Here is a 20358-nt window from a genome sequence, read left to right on the forward strand (position 1 = left end):
TCAAAAACCCCTCCCAGTCATTCCCAAACCAGCACCATGCCTTCATCCCCACTGTGGGCCACAGCCTTCTACTTATCTCTCAGGCATCTGGGGATGCCAGTCTGTGTCACGTGCATAGAAAGGCCACCTCGTCAGCTGGGAAGGTCCTGCTGGCACCGGGCTGGGGTCTCTCAGACAGCTAGATTAAAGAGAACCAAACATCAGTGCCTGACCTTGGCACCGCATCGGCCAAAACCCCACCACTCTGCTACTCACCGCGCACCTAAGAAGGCCCGGCACCTCCTAACCCTGACCCTCTGCCACACATGGAATGCACCTGAAAGAAAGTTACAACATATGTCAAACACCACCAGGGTAACTCACAAGCTGCAAACACCTTACGCCAACCTAGGAATAGCATCCAGAGCCCAAGTACACCCCACATTACAAATTCCAACTCCCCAAGGCTTGTCCTACTGCAGCAGGCCATGCGGCAGGGCAGAACAGCTCCGGCACAAATGTGTGCTGACACCCGTGACACAGGACAGGCAGGACAGGACAGGACAGGACAGACAACGGGGACACAACAGGAACAGAAACCTCTTGGGAAGGAAAATGGCTGCAAGGACTGAGAGAATGCAACAGGAGATGACTGAGTTCAAACTGACGGTCAGCTGATGAGGCTCAGAGAACCCTGGAGGAAGAAGATGCTAACTGAATGCAGTTATTGGAATAAATCAAAGATGGATGCCTAGGAATCCTACAGTCAAAGCCCTCTACCTAACCTCGTAATATTACAAGTCCTAGTCCACCATAATGGATCCAGGTGGAGCATAGCTGTCCGGACAGCTCAGAACAAGACCTGACAAGACACCTGACTGGATGCTTCCAAAGAGAAAAGAGAGTCTGATGCCTGTCTGAGCTCCCCAGTCAAAAGTTCTGTGGCCTGGGTGCCAGGACAAGGAATGCAGAGATCAGAGATGCTAACAATGATGCCAAGGTTTCTGACAGGCCCCCCTAAGGTAAAAGACATGGGATACACAAACAACACATAATGCACAACAGACAAAGGACACGAGACACACCGGGACTGCTCTGCCCTGCACACCTCAGCACTGGGATCAAAAGTGAGACTTGGCTTTTATGGGGCCTAAGGGGCCACTTCATGAACACACTACCGCCCCCCCCAAAATTGGACTCAAAAACCCCTCCCAGTAATTCCCAAACCAGCACCATGCCTTCACCCCCACTCTGGGCCACAGCCCTCTACTTATCTCTCAGACATCTGGGGATGCCGGTCCCTGTCAGGTGCAAAGAAAGGCCACCTCGTCACCTGGGAAGGTCCTGCTGGCACCGGGCTGGTGTCTCTCAGACAGCTACATTAAAGAGAACCAAACATCAGTGCCTGACCTTGGCACCGCATCGGCCAAAACCCCACCACTCTGCTACTCACCGCGCTCCTAAGAAGGCCCGGCACCTCCTAACCCTGACCCTCTGCCACACCTGGAATGCAGCTGCACCTGAAAGAAAGTTAGAACATATGTCAAACACCACCAGGATAACTCACAAGCTGCAAACACCTTATGTCAATCTAGGAAGAGCATCTAGAGCCCAAGTACACCCCACATTACAAATTCCCACTCCCTATGGTTTGTCCTACTGAAGCACGCCATGCAGCAGGGCAGAACAGCTCCGGCACAAATACCTGCAGACACCCGTGACACAGAACGTGACAAACAGGGGGACATGAAACACGACACATCATGCTTGTGGTGAGGGGAGAAGGCAAAAGGGACCCCAAAGACACACCAGGTAACACAGCACACGAGACAACACCAGACAGACCAGAGCTGTTCTGCACTGCCCGCCTGACATCTGCCATCAAAAGTAGAGCCTCTCCCTTTAGCTGTCCTAAGAGGCCCTTGGAGAAGATTGCTTTTCCCACTGCCAATTTTTAATTCTGGCACAAGAACTCCCAACCTGATACACTCCCATCTCCAGGCCGTGGCCCCAAACTTATCTTTTGGATGATGGGTGATGGGAATCCACGCTGCACCTGAAATGAGTCTGCCTCGGAAGGCTCTGTGATGGCCTGTGAGCCTCTCGGTCAGCTACAATAAAGAAAACCAAAACCAAAGTGTGAGTCCAGAGTTATGTGGGCCAAATCCCACACAGGCAGCTACTTGCCCTTTCCTGAGCGTGCCTGGCTCCCTCAGGCTCCAGCTTCATCCTGATTCCAAGGCTGTGGCCTTCATTAGGGGTGGTACCTGGGTAAGAGAAAGGCAAAGTTAAATGGCATTCCTGTGAGTGCAGTGGAGGACCTTGTGTGCTCTAAGACATGGCAATGCCTCTGCTAGGCTTCTGAACAGCCTTGTGTGGGGGGGGCCTCAAATAAACACCCTTTCTCACCCTGCTGCCTGCAAACCCCCTCCCAAGAACTCCTAACTGGATACCTGATCATCCTCCCTCTCCCAGTCACAATCCTCAATCACCTGAAGCCTCAATCTCAAACATCATCCTTGACACTGGGCAGATCCCTCTTGTGACATGATGAATCTGCTGAAAAATTGTTGTGCTTGAGAGCTGAGCAATAACAACCACTTCTCTCCCCTGCCCACCTTGACTGCTGGCATCCAGATTGACTTCCTAAAAAGAAAGACAAAGAACAGAGCTGTAACACAGTCACCATACACACTTCTGCTGCAGAGACAAACGGGGCCTCACCTGCTCGGGGCAATCCCCTCACCCGGGACGGGGCCCTCGGGCACAGATTTAATCCATCTGAATCTGAAAAAAAAGTTAGGACAAGAGTCACACTGTTGCATGATAACTGAAGAGCTCCAGATATGATGTGTCCATCTACAAATCCCATCTAGAGTCCAACTACACCCCACATTACAAATTCCAAGTCCCCAGGACTTCTCCTATTGCACCAGGCTGTGTGGGAGGGCAGAGCAGCCCCGGCAAAAATGTGTGCTGACACCCGTGACACAGGACAGACTGGACAGGACAGGCAACGGGGACACAACAGGAACAGAAATCTCTTGGCAAGGAAAATGGCTGCAAGGACTGAGAGAATGCAAAAGGAGATGACCGAGCTGAGACCTATGGTGAGCTGATGAGGTTCAGAGAACCCTGGAGGAAGAAGATGCGAACTGAAGGATTTATTCCAAGAACAGCAAAGATCGATGCCTAGGAATCCTATGGTCAGAATCCTCTGCCTGCCCTCACATTTTTTACAAGTCCTAATCCACCATAATGGATCCAGGTGGGGCATAGCTGTCCGGACAGCTCAGAACAAGACATGACAAGACACCTGACTGGATGCTTCCAAAGAGAAAAGAGAGTCTGATGCCTGTCTGAGCTCCCCAGTCAAAAGTTCTATGGCCTGGGTGCCAGGCCAAGGAATGCAGAGATCACAGATGCTAACTAGGATGCCAGGGTTTCTTAAAGGCCCCTCTAAGGTAAAAGACATGGGATACACAAACAACATATAATGCACAACAGACAAAGGACACGAGACACACCGGGACTGCTCTGCCCTGCACACCTCAGCACTGGGATCAAAAGTGAGACTTGGCTTTTATGGGGCCTAAGGGGCCACTTCATGAACACCCCCCACCTCCAAATTGGACTCAAAAACCCCTCCCAGTCATTCCCAAACCAGCACCATGCCTTCATCCCCTCTGTGGGTCACAGCCCTCTACTTATCTCTCAGACATCTGGGGATGCTGGTCCCTGTCAGGTGCAAAGAAAGGCCACCTCGTCACCTGGGAAGGTCCTGCTGGCACCGGGCTGGTGTCTCTCAGACAGCTAGATTAAAGAGAACCAAACATCAGGGCCTGACCTTGGCACCGCATCAGCCAAAACCCCACCACTCTGCTACTCACCGTGCTCCTAAGGAGGCCCGGCACCTCCTAACCCTGACCCTCTGCCACACCTGGAATGCAGCTGCACCTGAAAGAAAGTTAGAACATATGTCAAACACCACCAGGGTAACTCACAAGCTGCAAACACCTTATGTCAATCTAGGAAGAGCATCTAGAGCCCAAGTACACCCCACATTACAAATTCCCACTCCCTATGGTTTGTCCTACTGCAGCAGGCCATGTGGCAGGGCAGAACAGCTCCGGCACAAATGTGTGCACACACCCGTGACACAGAACGTGACAAACAGGGGGGACAAGAAACACGACACATCATGCTTGTGGTGAGGGGAGAAGGCAAAAGGGACCCCAAAGACACACCAGGTAACACAGCACACGAGACAACACCAGACAGACCAGAGCTGTTCTGCACTGCCCGCCTGACATCTGCCATCAAAAGTAGAGCCTCTCCCTTTAGCTGTCCTAAGAGGCCCTTGGAGAAGATTGCTTTTCCCACTGCCAATTTTTAAATCTGGCGCAAGAACTCCCAACCTGATACTCTCCCATCTCCAGGCCGTAGCCCCCGACTTATCTTTTGGATGATGGGTGATGGGAATCCACGCTGCACCTGAAATGAGTCTGCCTCGGAAGGCTCTGTGATGGCCTGTGAGCCTCTCGGTCAGCTACAATAAAGAAAACCAAAACCAAAGTGTGAGTCCAGAGTTATGTGGGCCAAATCCCACCAAGTCAGCTACTTGCCCTTTCCTGAGTGTGCCCGGCTCCCGCAGGCTCCAGCCCCATCCTGATTCCAAGGCTGTGGCCTGCATTAGGGGTGGTACCTGGGTTAGAGAAAGGCAAAGTTAAATGGCATTGCTGTGAGTGCAGTGGATGAACTTGTGTGCTGCAAGACATGGGAATGCCTCTGCTAGGCTTCTGAACAGTCTTGTGGGGGGGGCCCTCAAATAAACACCCTTTCTCACCCTGCTGCCTGCAAACCCCCTCCCAAGAACTCCTAACTGGATACCTGAACACCCTCCCTCTCCCAGTCACAATCCCCAACTCACCTGAAGCCTCAATCTCAAACATCATCCTTGACACTGGGCAGATCGCTCTTGTGACAAGATCAATCTGCTGAAAAATTGTTGTGCTTGAGAGCTGAGCAATAACAACCACTTCTCTCCGCTGCCCACCTTGACTGCTGGTATCCAGATTGACTTCCTAAAACAAAGACAAAGAACAGAGCTGTAACAGTCACCATACACACTTCTGCTGCAGAGACAAATGGGGCCTCACCTGCTCGGGGCAATCCCCTCACCCGGGATGGGGCCCTCTGGCACAGATTTAATCCATCTGATTCTGGAAAAAAAGTTAGGACAAGAGTCAAACTGTTGCAAGATAACTGAAGACCTCCAGATATGATGTGTCCATCTACAAATCCCATCTAGAGTCCAACTACACCCCACATTACAAATTCCAAGTCCCCAGGACTTCTCCTATTGCACCAGGCTGTGTGGGAGGGCAGAGCAGCCCCGGCACAAATGTGTGCTGACACCCGTGACACAGGACAGGACAGACAACGGGGACACAACAGGAACAGAAACCTCTTGGCAAGGAAAATGGCTGCAAGGACTGAGAGAATGCAACAGGAGATGACTGAGTTCAAACTGACGGTCAGCTGATGAGGCTCAAAGAACCCTGGAGGAAGAAGATGCTAACTGAATGCAGTTATTGGAATAAATCAAAGATGGATGCCTAGGAATCCTACAGTCAAAACCCTCTACCTAACCTCGTAATATTACAAGTCCTAATCCACCATAATGGATCCAGGTGGGGCATAGCTGTCCGGACAGCTCAGAACAAGACCTGACAAGACACCTGACTGGATGCTTCCAAAGACAGAAGAGGGTCTGATGCCTGTCTGAGCTCCCCAGTCAAAAGTTCTGTGGCCCGGGTGCCAGGCCAGGGAATGCAGAGATCAGAGATGCTAACAAGGATGCCAAGGTTTCTGACAGGCCCCCCTAAGATAAAGATATGGGATACACAAACAACACATAATGCACAACAGACAAAGGACACGAGACACACCGGGACTGCTCTGCCCTGCACACCTCAGCACTGGGATCAAAAGTGAGACGTGGCTTCTATGGGGCCTAAGGGGCCACTTCATGAACAACCCCCACCTCCAAATTGGACTCAAAAACCCCTCCCAGTCATTCCCAAACCAGCACCATGCCTTCATCCCCTCTGTGGGTCACAGCCCTCTACTTATCTCTCAGACATCTGGGGATGCCGGTCCCTGTCAGGTGCAAAGAAAGGCCACCTCGTCACCTGGGAAGGTCCTGCTGGCACCGGGCGGGTGTCTCTCAGACAGCTAGATTAAAGAGAACCAAACATCAGTGCCTGATCTTGGCACCGCATCAGCCAAAACCCCACCACTCTGCTACTCACCGCGCTCCTAAGAAGGCCCGGCACCCCCTAACCCTGACCCTCTGCCACACCTGGAATGCATCTGCACCTAAAAGAAAGTTACAACATATGTCAAACACCACCAGGGTAACTCACAAGCTGCAAACACCTTATGTCAACCTAGGAATAGCATCCAGAACCCAAGTACAGACCACATTAAAAATTTCAACTTCCCAAGGCTTGTCCTACTGCAGCAGGCCATGGGCAGGGCAGAACAGCTCCGGCACAAATGTGTGCACACACCCGTGACACAGAACGTGACAAACAGGGGGGACAAGAAACACGACACATCATGCTTGTGGTGAGGGCCTCGAGGGGAGAAGGCAAAAGGGACCCCAAAGACACACCAGGGAATACGGCACACGAGACAACACCAGACAGACCAGAGCTGTTCTGCACTGCCCGCCTGACATCTGCCATCAAAAGTAGAGCCTCTCCCTTTAGCTGTCCTAAGAGGCCCTTGGAGAAGATTGCTTTTCCCACTGCCAATTTTTAAATCTGGCGCAAGAACTCCCAACCTGATACTCTCCCATCTCCAGGCCATGGCCCCCGACTTATCTTTTGGATGATCGGCGATGTGGATCCACGTTGCACCTGAAATGAGTCTGCCTCGGAGGGCTCTGTGATGGCCTGTGAGCCTCTCGGTCAGCTGCAATAAAGAAAACCAAAACCAAAGTGTGAGTCCAGAGTTATGTGGGCCAAATCCCTGCAAGTCAGCTACTTGCCCTTTCCTGAGCGTGCCTGGCTCCCTCAGGCTCCAGCTTCATCCTGATTCCAAGGCTGTGGCCTTCATTAGGAGTGGCACCTGGGTTAGAGAAAGGCAAAGTTGAATGGCATTGCTGTGAGTGCAGTGGATGACCTTGTGTGCTGTAGAGACATGGGAATGCCTCTGCTAGGCTTCTGAACAGCCTTGTGTGGGGGGGCCCTCAAATAAACAAACAAACACCCTTTCTCACCCTGCTGCCTGCAAACCCCCTCCCAAGAACTCCTAACTGGATACCTGAACACCCTCCCTCTCCCAGTCACCATCCTCAACTCACCTGAAGCCTCAATCTCAAACATCATCTTGGACACTGGGCAGATCCCGCTTGTGACATGATCAATCTGCTGAAAAAAATGTTGTGCTTGACACAGCTTGGCATTTCAGGGAGTTGCACTCCTCAAGTAAAAAACAAAAACAAAAAAAAAGAAACAAACAAAACCCCACAAAAACAATAAAACCCAAAACACCTAACTCCCCACAGAAACAATAAAAACCACAGAAAACATCAAAAAACCCAAAAAACCCACGAAAACCAACCAAAACTCACCCCAAAAAAAACCCCAAAAAAACAAACATTCCACCAAAATAATCTAACAAAAAAAAAAAACCAGAGCAAAACTAAAAATTACAAAACCACCTTACCACCCCTAAACACAAAACCCAAAATCACAAATCTAAATACTCCCTGTATTCCATGCTATTTTCTTCACAGAATCTTCCAAGCCTCTGTGCTTTAGATGCCCAGAAACACCTGCTGAAAACAAGCTGAGACGAGCTGAAAGAGCCTCTTCCCTGAAATGAGAGGAGAGCTCTTACCCCAGCACATCCCCGAGAGGGAATGAAGCCCCTCAGCCACGGCTGGGGTTAATATACCCCTGATTGTGCCCCGCCTCTCGTTCCCATGGCACCCAGGAAAAGGGAGGGGGCGAATCCCACCAAGCCCTCAGAGCAGCTGCAGCTGTTTAGCTCTGACTCAGATTCAAGGGCAGTAAAGGGCTTGTTATAGAAGAAAACTCTTCAGAAAAAAAGCAGTACTTTCTTTTTTGCAACAACTACTTAGAGCAGAAGAACAGAAAACTGGCAAGATATAAAACTTTGTGGTAAGGTTACATAGCTGGATAAATTGGGTGATTGGGTAATTTGCTGTTACCTTACATAATTATTCTGTGTTTAACAAAAGCCATCTAATAAATTCACACCCAAAACTCCAGCAGCCCAGCTGGCCCTACCAAATCTCTATGTTTATGCATACAGTAAACAAAACCAAAATCCCAGTAATACCTATGAGAACTCTGTGAAAGAAACCTATTGAAATTGATCCTACCTCAAATACAAAACAACCCATCCAAAGTTAGCTTCACTCAAAAAACAATTTACACAGAGTTAATAATACCAAGAAATAAAACAACACACCATATATCACCAATGAATATAACAGTGAAGAAAAAAAAACACTTTTTTTTTTTGTTTTGTTTTTTAAACTAACTTCTTTTATTAGCTAGAACAAAAGATTTTGCCAGGACTGTAACAACAACAACTTCTCCTTCTGAAATGTCCCTTCTTCTTCCCAAATTCCTTACAACTTCTGAATTTACATCCAAGCAAAAAGCAAAATTCGTGCACTTGTGCATTCGATGCTCCTGTCAGATTCTCTGTTTCCCTCCACATCTTCTTACACTTTCAGTCTTCACGCTGTCCTGCCGTGATGAGTTTGACGGAAGAATTGGTAAACGTTAAGAGAGGATTTCCCTGCCTCCCTCCCCAAAGCTGGTTTCCTTAGCGCATTTCACTCAATCCCAAGCCGGCAATGATGCACGCTCACCTCAAGGCTCACAGCTGCTCGGCTAAACTCGGCTGTAATCAGCTACACTCGGCCATTGTCATCTGCATTCGGCTGGACTCGACCCTTCGGCACGGCTCGGCTCCCTTCGGCCGAACTCGGAGCTGTTCTGTGCGCTCGGGGCGCCTCGGCTCGCTTCGGCCGAACTCGGAGCTGATCAGTGCGCTCGGGGCACCTCGGCTCGCTTCGGCCGAACTCGGAGCCGCTCAGTGCGCTCGGCGCGGCTCGCCTCGCTTCGGCCGAACTCAGAGCCGCTCTCTGCGCTCGGGGCGCCTCGGCTCACTTCGGCAGAACTCGGAGCCGCTCTCTGCGCTCGGCGCGGCTCGCCTCGCTTCGGCCGAACTCGGAGCCGCTCTGTACAATCGGCGCGGCTCGGCTCGCCTCGCTTCGGCCGAACTCAGAGCCGCTCAGTGCGCTCGGCGCGGCTCGCCTCGCTTCGGCCGAACTCGGAGCCGCTCAGTGCGCGCGGCTCGGCTCGCCTCACTTCGGCCGAACTTGGAGCCGCTCAGTGCGCTCGACACGACTCCGCTCGGCTCCCTGACGGCGGGCAAGCGGCGGCGCCTCACGTTAAACTCGCCCGGCTCGGGGCTCTCCTGCTGCCGCGTCCCGCGGGCGGCCCGGCCATCGCACGGACACGATCGGGAGCGCGGCGTGGCACAGGAGCTCACTGGGCTGTGACCGCACTCGCGCTAATTAGCGCGCACGAGAGCAGCGGGCTCAGTTCGGCTGAGCTCGGCTCGGTTCAGGCAGCCTCGCAAGCCTGGCCTTGGTTCGCTCGAGGCCGTCAGGTTCGGCCGAGCTCGTTCCATTCGGCCGAAGGAGGCGTCGTTCGCTCGTGTTTTTACAAATATCTTTCTATATTGACTGTATATTTCTATCTTTAGTTTTGTACTTCTATAATACTTCCATTATTCCAAATAAAAACCCCGTCCCTAACCAAATAAATAAAAAAACCCCCTTCTTTTAAAGGATATTGAAATATTTTTTATTTATACTTTGTATAATTATACATTCATATTTTAATTTATCGTTTCTTTGGATGTATTACATTAATAATGATATATATTATATATATAAAATTTTAAAATAGATTTAAATTATTATTTAAATTATGTATAATATCTACTGCTACAATTAATTTTTTCTTATATTTTTAATTTTTATATTTATCTGTATGTATTTATTATATATTTCTAAACTTAGATTTCTACCTTTATATTATTTGTATTTATAATTCTTACAATCAAAACCCTGCCTATGGACCAATAAAGAAAACCCGCTTTATTTAAGTATTTTAAAAATATTTTCATGCTTATAATTGTCATATTTATATTTATAATTTGTTCAATATTAGATGAGAACACACCTGCTCCTGCACCCCAGTGGGGCTCCGTCTCCTGGGGACCTTGGGGCGCCCCAACGGCATCAGAGCCCCGAGTCTTCACCCCCTTCTCCACTATTTAGAAACTACACTGGAACTTTTTTCTGGAAACAAAGACATTACCTAAATCCTCTCCCCGTGTCCCAGACAGATAGATATTCAGTTATTAGTTGGCTGGGCAGCAGTTTCTTAAATAGAATGATAAACAAGATGTGAACATTTCAGCTACAAGCAAATAGGCAAATCTGAACAAGGTACTGATGGCCAGCCACTGAAGTTATTTTGAAGCAATTTTTTAAACAACAAAATACTGATACCACAAAAATAAAGCAAAAAGCTAACTACTGGCTAAGAAAAAATTAACTTTTGACAGCAACAACATTCCAAATACACAGGCTTTTTCCCGATGTCATACCTTATAACTACCTCTCTTGGGAATTCTCATCATGTATCCCAAAAGGAATAAATACCTCAGAGCGTCCTAAAGCAAAAAGTAGCACACATGAGCTCCTCACACTCCCGGGAGGCCGGCACAGCGTGCACTGAGTCTGCAACGAATTCTGCTCAGTGAGGGTCTGCAAACAAAGGTTCAACTCATGAACTGAACTGATTTTAAAGGGAGGTTTTCTAAGCACTGAAGCACAACAAAGAACAAGCAACAACAATTCTTAAAAAAACCCGTAGGAGAGCAGAAAAGAAGGGGCGCTCCCCAAATGAAAGCCTTCGACTGATGGGAAAGGGCAATTTCGACCTCCATTCAAACCCTTGAAAAGGAGGGACACCAGGGCTGCCCCCTCCATTTAAACCCGAGGGTGTTGAAAATGGGGTGGGCTGCCTTCAAATCAAACCCATAACACCACAAGAATACTTTTCCCATTCCCCTTAGAATAGAACGCAGGGATTCCCTGTCACCCCCGGGATACCCCTAACAGCCTGGAAAAGGCAGCTTTTCCTGCAATCAACACCCTTAAAACCACAAGTGAAGAGGGATCCCCTCAGTTCAAACACAGACAATAAGAGAAGAGGAGCTGCTTCCTTCTCCTTAATCCCTTTTGTCCTCATAAGCTCCACTTTTGTTCCTGGGGAACCGGGGAGGGACTGGCAAGATGAAATTGGAAAGGGGAAGGAGAAAAGTCCCCGCTCCAAACCCACACGGGCTCACCTGTTCGGCTGCTGCTCCCCGGCACAAAGATTCGTCCCTCGGCACCTCCTTTAAGCGATGCTCCACGTACCCAAGCGCAGATCCAGGTATTCCCCCCGACCCTGTGGGAAGCTCTCGCAGTCCTTCCATGAGACAGCGCCGGGAGCGGCCCATAAACCCCTCCACTCAGCAGCTCCGTGCAAAAGGGAGCTGAGGCAAAGCCTCCACCTAAAACAGCCTCGCCCTGGCAGGAGCCGGCCCCTCATCATCCTCACACTCACACCTGGGCTGCTCCGAGCCGGCCCCTCATCATCCTCACACTCACACCTGGGCTGCTCCGAGCCCCATCATCGTCACAGCTCACACCTGGGCTGCTCCGAGCCCTCATCATCGTCACAGCTCACACCTGGGCTGCTCCGAGCCCTCATCATCCTCACACTCACACCTGGGGTGCTCCGAGCCCCCATCATATATTTTTCATATTTATAGTCGCATGTATATTTAGAATTTATATTACTGTATAATAAAAATTATATTATATATACCTCTCTTCATGTTACTTTACATAGATTTCTATTTCTATTTCTCTTCATAGTTTGGTATTATATCTTTATATCTCTATATATTTATTATATATTTCCGTATGTCGATTTACATTTCTATAGTACTTATATTATTTAAAATAAAACCCCTGCCTCTAACGAAATTAAAAGCAAAGACACCCCTTTCTTTAAAACACATTTAAAATTTTAAAAATAATTTTGTTTGTCATAATTCTATTCACATCTATATTTGTAATTTTCATTTGTTATATTTATAGATATTATATATATTGGAGAGAATACCTTTTTATATAATAATAGATACGTTCTTTTGACACAATATATTTCTTTTACTTATATTTTTATGTATTAAATATTTATTGATATCGACATATATATGATATATTTGCATTTCTAGTTTTATATTTTTTATGAAATCTCCAGCCCATACCCCAATAAAAGCCAAACAATCCCCAATTTATTTAAACTATATTTAAACATAAATCCTGTCACAGCTGCATTGCACAGCAGTGCCCCAAGCTAATCTGACACTTGTTCATCTCCTGGACCTGAAACTGAACCCGCTCACCTTGATCGCACCTGGCAGAACCATTTTCGTACCTTTTTCTGGCATGTCTTGTTTTTGTTTTTTTTTTGTCTTGAGTTTTTGTGGGCTTTATTGCCTCTCTTTCTTGCCTTGTTTCTTGGGGCCTTTACTCCCTTTTTCCTTGATTTTTTTCTGGCATTTCTTGGGTTTTTTCTTTGTTTCTTCTTGCCCATTTTGGTGTTTTTTCTGGTTTTTCCTTGCACCCCTTGGGGGTTTTTTTTCTGTTTTGTTTTTTTTTTTTTTTCTTTTCCTTCTGGGTTTTTCTTTGCCATCTTGGTTTTTTGTTCTGATTTTTTTTTCTTGCCCATCTTGGGTTTTTTCCCTGGTCTGTTTTCAGGGATTTTTCTTGCCCATCTTAAGGTTATATTCTGGGCTTTTTCTTGCCATTCTTGGGGGTTTTTTTGCGGGGGGGGTGGTTTTCTTGCCCATCTCGAGGTTTTTTTCTGTGGGTTTGTTTTTTGTTGGGTTTTTTTTCTTTTCTTTTTTTTCCCCCTAGGTTTCTCCTTGCCCTCCTGGTTTTTGTCTTTCTTTCTTTCTTTCTTTCTTTCTTTCTTCCTTTCTTCCTTTCTTCCTTCCTTTCCTTCCTTTCCTTCCTTTCCTTCCTCCTTTCCTTCCTCCCTTCCTTCCTCCTTTCCTTCCTCCCTTCTTTCTTTCTTTCCCTGTATTTCTAATCTTAGTTTTCCTTTCTAGCTTTAGAAGAAAAAAGCAGCAATAGTAACTTTCAGGCTACCTGGGATTAAAAAAACTCCAAAACAAAAATGATTTAAAGAAAACTGTTTATTCCCTGGGAGCCTGAAATTTTCTACTGCTGCACGTGATATAGAGCTTTTAGTTCTTCTTATAGATAGTTGATGTTTTAAACTTACTCTATACAGCGCTCCCTGCCGTCTGCACCAGTGCACTGCAGGCACAGCGCTGCGGCGTCGTTCGGTTCTGTTTAATGAAACTCGGCTGAATTCGGCTTGGTTCGGCTCTTGGTCTAAACTCGTTCAAGTTCGGCTCTTCGGCCGAACTTGGCACGGTTGGCTAAACTTGGTCATATTCGGCACATTGTGTAAAAGCGGCTCAAGTCGGCTACACACGGCTATCGGTTCCAGTCGGCTATGATCGGCTCTTGGTGTAAACTCGGCTGTTTTCAGCCACACTCGGCTCTTCGGAACAATTCGCACAGTCGCGCTTTACGGCACCTTTTACGACAGTCGCGCTTTACGGCAGTCTTTATGACAGTCGCGCTTTACGGCACCTTTTACGACAGTCGCGCTTTACGGCAGTCTTTACGACAGTCGCGCTTTACGGCAGTCTTTACGACAGTCGCGCTTTACTGCACCTTTTACGACAGTCGCGCTTTACGGCCGTATTTACGACAGTCGCGCTTTACTGCACCTTTTACGACAGTCGCGCTTTACGACACCTTTTACGACAGTCGCGCTTTACGGCAGTCTTTACGACAGTCGCGCTTTACGGCACCTTTTACGACAGTCGCGCTTTACGGCACCTTTTACGACAGTCGCGCTTTACGGCCGTATTTACGACAGTCGCTATTTACGGCACCTTTTACGACAGTCGCGCTTTACGGCAGACTTTACGACAGTCGCGCTTTACGGCAGACTTTACGACAGTCGCGCTTTACGGCAGTCTTTACGACAGTCGCGCTTTACGGCACCTTTTACGACAGTCGCGCTTTACGGCAGACTTTACGACAGTCGCGCTTTACGGCAGACTTTACGACAGTCGCGCTTTACGGCAGACTTTACGACAGTCGCGCTTTACGGCAGTCTTTACGACAGTCGCGCTTTACGGCACCTTTTACGACAGTCGCGCTTTACGGCACCTTTTACGACAGTTTTTTTTCTTGCCCAGTTTGGAGTTTTTCCTGGGGTTTTTTTGCCAGTCTTGGGGGGTTTTTTCCAGGTTTATTCTTGCCCATCTTGAATTTTTTTTCTGGGTTTTTTTCTGGGTTTTTTCTTGCCCATCTTGGTGGTTTTTTTCCCTTTTTTTTTTCCTTTTTTTTTTTTTCTTGGTTTTTTCAGGTTTTTTTCTGGTCCATCTTGCTTTTTTTCTTGCCCATCTTGGTGGTTTTTTTCCCTTTTTTTTTTTCCTTTTTTTTTTTTTTTCTTGGTTTTTTCAGGTATTTTTCTGGTCCATCTTGCTTTTTTTCTTGCCCATCTTGGGGGGATTTTCTGTGATTTTTCTGGGTTTTTTGAGGATCTTCTCCTTGCCCATCTTGGTTTTTTTTTTTTTGCGTTTTTTTCCTGCCAGTCTGGGGTTTTTGTTCTTGGTTTTTTTCTGGGTTTTTCCTTGCCCATCTTGGGATTTTTTTTCCGTTTTTTTTTTCCTGGTTTATTTTTCCTGGTTTTTCCTGCGTTTTTTCTGGTCCATCTTGTGGGGTTTTTTTGGGATTCTTCTTGCCCATCTTGAGGTTTTTTTCCTGGTTTTCTGTGGGTGTTTTCTGCGTTTTTTCTTGCCCATCTTGGGGTTTTTTTTTGGGTATTCTCGCCCATGTTTGGTTTTTTTCCTTGGTTTTTTCTGGGTTTTCCTTGCCCACCTTGGGGGTTCTTCCAGTTTCTTTTTCCTGTTTTTTTTTTTTTTTCTGGGTTTTTTCTGGGCTTTTCTTGCCCATCTTGGTTTTTTTTCCTGGTTTTTTCTTGCCCATCTTGGGGTTTTTAGCGTTTTTTCCCGGGTTTGCTCTTGCCCCTCTTGAGATTTTTTCCCTGGGATTGTTCTGGGTGTTTTCTTGATTTTTTTCTTCCCCATCTTGCAGTTTTTTTCCTGGATTTTTGTGGGGTTTCTTTGTTGCCCATTTTGGGGTTTTTTCTGCTTTTTTCTGGGTTTTTCTTGCCCATCTTGGGTTTTTTTACTGGGTTTTTTGGGCCTTTTCTAGCCTATCTTGGAGTATTTTTCTGGGTTTTTACTTGGCCGGGACCAAAAAAACAAAAAACAGCCAGGGTGGAAGGCAGCTGGGGATTTTTTATTCTCAATTTAACAATGAGTTGCAAAACCTGAAAAGCAAAAGTCATATACACAAGGTTAAATCCAGTCAGCATGCGCTCACACACGCAGAGACGAGCAGACAGACACAGCCACGTGCTCTCACACACACTCCTTCTTACACGCTCACTGTGGCCCTTCCCTGAGATGCTGAAGAAGGTGCTTTGACACATCTTCTGGCTGCCGCTCCTTGAGGTAAATGGCAGATCCTGGGGAAATCAGCAGCCTCGGCAACCTGTGAGACAACAGGAAGGGTCAACAAGTTGCTATCTGACAGCTAGGACTTGTCCCCACTCTGGACTGATGAATTTTCTACCCAAAATCCCACAAAAGACAGATGAACAGTAAAGTTGTTATAACTGTTCTACCTAACTGTGACTATGTGCCAGGGCAGGGCAGCTCCGATCATAAGTGGTACAGTCTACACACAATGTAAGCTGACGCATACAGTGCAAGTGTACATAGAGTGTAGTACACACAATATAAGGTGACATGCTTACATGCAGTGTAAGTACAGACAATATAAGGCGATGCACTTACATTGCATGTACCTATGCTGGCTTATACTGTACGTACTTATACTGTATGTAAGTACATACAATATAAGCCAACATAGGAACATACAATATAAACCACGACTTAAGAAAACTCTCTGGAAGATTACTTATTGAGCCCTGTACCCTTTGAGAAGATGGAACCTATAGAACTACTGCAGTCACGTGAGGAGGGTGTAAGATGCTCCCTCTAGAAGTCCAAGAAAATGGAAAAAAAAGCACTACCAAAGCTGATAGTGAGAAGGAAGATGGATGAGAACATCTTGTCCCTGTGAGACATTCCTGTCTCAAAGAGTAAAAATGTAAAGATATTGGAATAAGGGATATCCGGCAAGGAATGTGAGTAGAACATGGCACAGAAGAGAGCCGATAAAGCATTGAGATGTAACAAAGGCCTATGCCATGTAAGACAATGGACACACACACCATAACACAGACACAGATGACATAACACAGAGACAAGTTGCAACTGCTTGGCACTTTCCCTTTAGGGACCCGAGAGTCCTAGCACAAGACGAGCCAGAGGCCAATGAGGCCAAGGGAAAGGAAGCCCTATGACAACAGCACGTGATGATGAAATGCAACTCATTAAAGGAAGTTAGGGCCAAAGCAGTTAAGAGGATGCTCAAGAGGCTCAGCAAGCCTAGAGAAGGAAGCGGACTGCCAGGTAACTGCGGCTACAGCTCCGGACCTGAAGGCAAGCTCCACGGGGGAAAGAGCCGTGACGACGTCAAGTCGAAGAAGGCTGATGACGCAAAGTTCACAAGAATGTGGAGATGGGTAGGAACTGCCCTGCCCGGCAAAGGCTCTGGTGAGGCTGAGGAGAAACCCTCTCCCTTTACTTCCAGGGAGCCTGTCCCACTACAGACCTCTCCGCTAAGCTGACATCAGATTGCCTCCTGTGATAGTAAAGGCTTTTCCCCTTCTCCCAACCACTGGCCCCGACACTTAGCTTTGGAAGACAAGCGGACAAAATCCATCCTCGGTCGGACGTGGACGTTGAGACGTTCTCAATGTGTGTGCTTCGGTGCTGCCGCTTCCAAGCTGTGGCTACAAACCTGCCCAGGGTACCTAAGGCAAAACAGAAAAGGTGACTATTGCCCTCAAAAACAGTAATCCCCGGGACTCCTTCGCACCCCTGCCCCAGCTCACCTCAAGTCTTGATTTGACTCCAGAGGCCGCCCGGAAGATACCTGCAAAAAGAAAATGTACACACTTAGCATGCTGCTGCATAACGCTCACCTAGGAATCAGCCCGTCTAAACTCCGAGTCACCTGCCCTCCTCTCTTCCCCGGCATGCCTAGGGCAGCGACAGCACCTGCAAAGAAACAAAGCAGAAAAGCATGCTGAGATACTGTGAAAACACAACCTCCCAACCCTGACAAGTATGCCGTACTGATACCTTAAGCTTGAACCCACCTGGCATGGGCATGCTGGGCTAGGATAGATGGCAAGCAGTCCATCTAAAATAAAAAGAGGAATAATACATACCTAGAGCTGCACCAGAAACTGAGACCTCAGCAATAACAACTGTTTCGGTACCCTACTCAATGCTCACCTTGCCCACTCAGCCTTGACAGCTGCTCTCTGCCTTGACTTCCTAAAAATAAAGACAAAGAGCAGAGCTGCAGCAGCCACAATTTATGCTTCCTCTGCAGAGACAAACCGTGACTGACCTTCACAGGGGAATCCCCTCACCCAGAATGGGGGGCTCTGCCCTGGATTTATCCTTCTGCAACTAAAAGAAAGTTAGGATGAAAGTCAAAGTGCTGCAGGATAACTTATGGGCTCCACGTATCCTGTGTCCATCTACAAATCCCATCTAGAATCCAACTACACATTACAAATTCCAAGTCCCTGAGACTTCTCATATTGCACCAGGATATGCAGCAGGGCAGAACAGCAGAACAGCAGCTCCAGCACAAATGTGTGCAGACACCCGTGACACAGGACAGACAAGACGTGACAAACACTGGGGACACAACAGGAACGGAAATCTCTTAGCAAGGAAAATGGCTGCAAGGACTGAGAGAATGCAAAAGAAGAAGAGTTGAAGCTGATGGCGAGCTGATGAGGCTCAGAGAACCCTGGAGGAAGAAGATGCAAACAGAATGATTTATTCCAAAAACTGCAAAGATGGATGCCCGAGAATCCTACAGTCAGAATCCTCTCCCTAACCTCACATCTTTACAAGTCCTACTCTGCTATAATGGATCATTGCGCAGCATGGCTGTCTGTACAGCTCAGAACAAGACATGACAAGACATTTGACTGGACGCTTCTAAAGAGAGATGCATTTCTGATGCCTGTGTGAGCTCCCCAGTCAAAAGATCTATGGCATGAGTGCCAGGGCGAGGAACGCTGAGATCACGGATGCTAGGAAAGGTTTCTGAGAGGCCCCTCACAGGGCTAAGATAAGAGACATGAGATATCCAGGCAACACACAATACACAAAAGACAAGTGACACGAGACACACCGGGACTGCTCTGCCCTGCTGCGCACCTCAGCACTGTGACCAAAAGGGAGACTTTGCTTTTATGGGGCCTAAGGGGCAACATCTTGGCTAACCTCATTGCCAGAGCCAACTCAGACCCCCACCTCAGGGAGTCCTGACAAAGCACCCCACGTTCATCCCCTCTGAGGGTTGCAGCCCTCTGCTTATCTCTCAGACATCAGGGGATGCCTGTGTCAGGTGCAAAGAAAGGCCACCTCGTCAGCTGGGAAGGTCCTGCTGGCACCGGGGCTGGTGTCTCTCAGATAGCTAGATTAAAGAGAACCAAACATAAGGGCCTGACCTTGGCACCGCATCGGCCAAAACCCCACCACTCTGCTACTCACCGCGCTCCTAAGAAGGCCCGGCACCTCCTAACCCTGACCCTCTGCCACACATGGAATGCATCTGCACCTGAAAGAAAGTTAGAACATATGTCAAACACCACCAGGGTAACTCACAAGCTGCAAACACCTTATGTCAATCTAGGAAGAGCATCTAGAGCCCAAGTACACCCCACATTACAAATTCCAACTCCCTATGGTTTGTCCTACTGAAGCACGCCATGCAGCAGGGCAGAACAGCTCCGGCACAAATACCTGCAGACACCCGTGACACAGAACGTGACAAACAGGGGGACAAGAAACACGACACATCATGCTTGTGGTGAGGGCCTCGAGGGGAGAAGGCAAAAGGGACCCCAAAGACACACCAGGGAACACGGCACACGAGACAACACCAGACAGACCAGAGCTGTTCTGCACTGCCCGCCTGACATCTGCCATCAAAAGTAGAGCCTCTCCCTTTACCTGTCCTAACAGGCCCTTGGAGAAGATTGCTTTTCCCACGGCCAATTTTTAAATCTGGCGCAAGAACTCCCAACCTGATACTCTCCCATCTCCAGGCCGTGGCCCCCGACTTATCTTTTGGATGATCGGCGATGTGGATCCACGTTGCACCTGAAATGAGTCTGCCTCGGAGGGCTCTGTGATGGCCTGTGAGCCTCTCGGTCAGCCGAAATAAAGAAAACCAAAACCAAAGTGTGAGTCCAGAGTTATGTGGGCCAAATCCCTGCAAGTCAGCTACTTGCCCTTTCCTGAGCGTGCCTGGCTCCCTCAGGCTCCAGCTTCATCCTGATTCCAAGGCTGTGGCCTTCCTTAGGAGTGGCACCTGGGTTAGAGAAAGGCAAAGTTAAATGGCATTCCTGTGAGTGCAGTGGAGGACCTTGTGTGCTGCAAGACATGGGAATGCCTCTGCTAGGCTTCTGAACAGCCTTGTGGGGGGGGGCCCTCAAATAAACAAACAAACACCCTTTCTCACCCTTCTGCCTGCAAACCCCCTCCCAAGAACTCCTAATTGGATACCTGAACACCCTCCCTCTCCCAGTCACAATCCTCAATCACCTGAAGCCTCAATCTCAAACATCATCCTTGACACTGGGCAAATCCCTCTTGTGACACAATGAATCTGCTGAAAAATTGTTGTGCTTGAGAGCTGAGCAATAACAACCACTCCTCCCCGCTGCCCACCTTGACTGCTGGCAGCCAGATTGACTTCCTAAAAGAAAGACAAAGAACAGAGCTGTAACACAGTCACCATACACACTTCTGCTGCAGAGACAAATGGGGCCTCACCTGCTCGGGGCAATCCCCTCACCCGCGACGGGGGCCTCTGGCACAGATTTAATCCATCTCAATCTGAAAAAAAAGTTAGGACAAGAGTCAAACTGTTGCAGGATA

At 48.1% G+C, this 20358-nt stretch overlaps 2 long non-coding RNA genes across 2 annotated transcripts; both read right to left on the reverse strand.

Moving 5' to 3' along the window:
- Positions 1-15532: 15532 nt before the first annotated feature.
- LOC134434018 (uncharacterized) lies at positions 15533-15768 on the reverse strand. Its single transcript, XR_010031791.1, has 2 exons — positions 15696-15768; positions 15533-15584 (listed from the first exon to the last, which is right to left on the reverse strand). It is a non-coding gene; the product is annotated as an uncharacterized LOC134434018 (long non-coding RNA).
- A 1635-nt stretch (positions 15769-17403) lies between these two features.
- On the reverse strand, positions 17404-17772 carry LOC134434016 (uncharacterized). Its single transcript, XR_010031789.1, has 3 exons — positions 17686-17772; positions 17547-17590; positions 17404-17445 (listed from the first exon to the last, which is right to left on the reverse strand). It is a non-coding gene; the product is annotated as an uncharacterized LOC134434016 (long non-coding RNA).
- Positions 17773-20358: the final 2586 nt, after the last annotated feature.

This window comes from Melospiza melodia, unplaced genomic scaffold (genome assembly GCF_035770615.1).
Source record: "Melospiza melodia melodia isolate bMelMel2 unplaced genomic scaffold, bMelMel2.pri scaffold_294, whole genome shotgun sequence".
Classification (NCBI taxonomy): Eukaryota; Metazoa; Chordata; class Aves; order Passeriformes; family Passerellidae; genus Melospiza; species Melospiza melodia.